This window comes from Temnothorax curvispinosus, unplaced genomic scaffold (assembly GCF_003070985.1).
Source record: "Temnothorax curvispinosus isolate PA1 unplaced genomic scaffold, ASM307098v1 QBEX01010444.1, whole genome shotgun sequence".
Classification (NCBI taxonomy): Eukaryota; Metazoa; Arthropoda; class Insecta; order Hymenoptera; family Formicidae; genus Temnothorax; species Temnothorax curvispinosus.
Window position 1 is genome coordinate 1,047,706 of NW_020220224.1, and position 4,250 is coordinate 1,051,955.

Genomic DNA, 4,250 nt, shown 5'->3' on the forward strand with positions numbered 1-4,250 from the left:
GAAGTGGTTGATGGGAAAAGGGTAATTCATAAGGATAGTAAGTGACCACAGATGGTAGGATACAAGAGAACCAATATGGAACCAATATGGAATTCGTTGATAAGACTGTGGCATTCGTTCAATGGATTATTAGCATAGCCGGGATCAATAAAAACGCGCGTTCTTTTTACTGAAGAGAAAAAGAGAAGAAAATTATAAGAGAAGAAAGACGCGTTTCCACACTATGGTAATCGATTGCACGAATATCGCGGTCGTTGGACCGCCGTGGTTATTTGCGTCAGAATACGACAATCGCTATACGACAAATATGTGGACGGAATCGTATGAAATCACGTGTATTCGATGGGAATTTAAACACCACCGCATTGATGCATTGATCGGCAATTTTCATTCATCGAAAAGAAAACGTGATTCTTTCGATCCTAACATTAATAATAACTGCGTTCTAGAAAGAAGTAAAAAATATTTATTTATTAAATCGGTTGATTGGGGTGTTCCCAATTCACATATTATATTTTGTTCGATGGAAACATTTTCACTTGACTAACGTGATTTAGTGTTAGTTTGTCTCTTATTGCTTATTTTCTCATTACTCAAATAAAAACTTTTCAATTTCCATTTATATCACAGTACAAAATCTCAGAATTCAGAACAAAAAGATCTTTTGATTTAATATCACACACTCTAATACGAGATTAACTGTTTAATACAGAAATTAGTAAATTTATCTCACGCAAGACATATGAGTATAAAATAACTAATGTATAAAATGCTACTTCTTTACTTAATACACACACTTTTTTCAGTCATTTTATTTTGTGTGGTTTAAAAATCACATTATCGTTTTTATGTATAAAAAATTAATTCTTTTTTCTATTATTATAATTCGAAAGTGGCTATTATGTTATATAGGTACTGTGTGTTTATATAATTTGCTACTTATTCTTAATAAACCAGAGATATCTGAGGATAAAACTTTCTGATGTGAACAATTAGTATAGTTATAGCATAAATCCAAGGAATAATTGAACAAAAACTAAAAATGTTTTACGTAAAATATTTTAGTCTTTGCGAATCCTAAACGGGCAGAGACAATTATTGAGTTATGCTATAATTATACGGTTAATTTCGTTGATTATATCGAGAGCGAGATACGAATATAGACCCTGATTTGAACGAACTATACGAATGAGATAATATTATAAGTGATTTTAAGCATGTAAGACATTAGCGAGTAAAATATAAATGGCCGTGCAAAAAAATAGCGCAAATCATTAAGATTGAGATAAATGTAAGTAATGTGTAAGAATTATAACCGTTTACCAATTGTCATCAATTAATACGTGTAACACCAATCGCTTTAGGCGTGGTGAAGATTTTTTGCAAACAAGTCTTTCGGAAAATCTCTATGTGTGTCAGTTATCTACTTTACGTAAATGATGTTCTCTAAGCAGTGTAATGTACAGTTTCGAAATTAAGCTATCATAATCCGCGTGAGAGCCATAACGATCGCAACGATTTACGTATCTAATTCTTATGATCATTTCGGTTACAAGTCTACCCGTGCAGTCTGATTCTAATATGGTGCACAACACGCCACTTGCGAGGCGCTATACGATACAATGCGAATGCACTCGAAACCGACATACATTGTACACACGTGTATATTACATTTATATATATATATATATATATAAAACTCTGTTATTACTATTACTAATATCCTAACTATTAATTAGATATTACTAATCAAAGTAGGAATCTAACGATCGATTCTATCTGTTATTTCCAATACGCCGACGACGATGGTCCTCACGTTGCGTGAGATCGTCGTTACATCCCTCTCGCTATCACACGTAAACCTACAGAAAGCTAGGCAGAGAGATCGCTTTGAGTTTTCCCAGAAGGAGAGGAAAAGAATTAATGTTGGTCCGCACCAATTCGCCGACTTCGAGCCGTCCGTCCGTCCCAATTGCGAATAACTCGGTGGGACGGGAAAGTTTATTCTTCGGAAGAATGAAAAGGGACGGACGATAAAAAGCGTAGACATCGCGACGGTGAACGAGCTGCGATCGTTTTCCCGGGAACACAAATCTCGAGGCTCAGACTTCATTTGCCCAATCTCCCTCTTGGCTTAAGCATATCCGCCGAATTAAAACGCGGGCGCACGACGCGCGGTCTTAAAGCGCTCGCGCCGTCTGGCCGTCATAGTGCGCGCTCCGCGATTTATTACAATCGCGGAACAATAAAACGGCGTTTTTATTTTACGATCGAGGCCGCGCGTGCGGAATATCATCGTTGGTGCGCGGTCGCTATGATTTCTTTTTATTTGGCACGAATTTCCAAATTTTCGAGAGAAGCGAACCGCATCGACTTTACGAAGAAATTTTTATAGTTATGTGACTCGGGTGCACACACACACACACACACACACACGCGCACACACGCGCGCGCGCATGTACAAATGAGAGACGACGTTCCGGATTATTCGAGTGTGAAGAAAATTCGTTTTGCTGTAGTTGTACGCACGACAGTCGATTCACTGCAGAATAATGAGAAATGTCACCCGGAAGAAAAAAGAACGTATTGTTCGCTCGCGTAGGCCAACCGTGTTAAAATTATTCCCTAATAGTTTATTACAATAGTTAGTTTGTCAAATAGATTACATATATCGGTATATTTTGAATTATTCCTAGAAAAATATTATTGCATTCATTTGTCAGTTTTGTCAACACGGTGAGATAGGGGGAAACTTTATATTATATAAGAATTATATTTAACCAACCGGTAACGGTGTAATAGTGAAGTTATAATGATAGAAACCATTAAGCATGTTTCGTAGTAAAACAAAATAACTGCCTGTATTTCACAATTAAAGCTGCAATTACTTATAAATTACGATTGAACTGTACATCAGATGGAACTGATGAAAAAGAATAATATATAATTATTATCTGGCAGATTAATTAACTAGATTTAACTGATCATTGCGTCAATTTTGCATATTGGATTAACATGAATCTGTTATATACTTATGCATTACGAATAATTTTAGCTCGTATTTTAACATATCTTTTTAAATGTTGCTCATGCTCGTTACGAAGAGGTCGTTTGTGTCAACCGAGATTTATGTTCCCGTCATCGCCTCGCCAGATTTATGTGCTCGTTGGACGACTCGGATCCGAAACGAGCAATCGCGATTACCATGCGGGTGCATTACGACGAATTCGCGCGCCAGAGTCGCCGGCGGATTTTTACTCTATCGATGATATTGGAGCAATGAAATCACTGTGATATCACTAAAACGCTTTCAAAGTGTGCAATGGGATTGAGAACGACGCTACATGAAACTGGCATGGACGAGAGAGAGAGAGAGAGAGAGAGAGAGAGAGAGAGAGAGAGAGAGAATGTGTGTGTATGCATGTTATAAATTGAGAGAAAATAATAGGAGAGAGAATGTAGAAATTTACGCTATCTCGATTACCGTGAATTATTATAAAAGCGTTACATGTATAACAAAAACACATAGACACACACACGCACACACACACACACGCGCGCGCGCAAACAGCAGACAGACAAGAGCGCGCGCAAACGTACGAACAACTATATAGAGATATTATGAAACTTGTATTATTATAATCGGAAGAATCTATACATATATATATATATGTTGAAGACTAATTTATATACTATTATTGTCGATATTATATCATTAAAACTATTACATCATATTGCAGTTACTATCATCATCATTGTTAGTACTCACTATTATCGATGCAAAAGTCCTATTGTCTAATAGCGTTGATTATCTGTTATAGAGAATGAGAGTATAATGTTACAACAGAGATAAAAACAAAAAATTACGAATATAATTAATAGCGCTATTTATGAGAAAGGTTTTACTATGTAAATAGAAATTAATGCCGGGCTGCCAGCTAATTCTCCATGTTTAACACGAGTAGAGCCGAGAGAAACATGGAGAAAATTGTCTTTAACCCGTGAGCAACTTCTGATATAGGGCTTAAAATTAGATGTTATAAATATCGATTTCCCAATTAAAAGATTGAATATTACGACAGTCCATTTAATGGGAGTTCTATAGAGACAATAGCGACCACGCGTTACAAAATTTGATGCTAGGTCGGCAGAAAAGACAAATTCTAAGTGTGTGAAACAACTAAAACTTCGAGAGCACGTTTAGCGTTCCTAGCTCCTCTAAATTGCCAGACATTCGTATCAACTATATT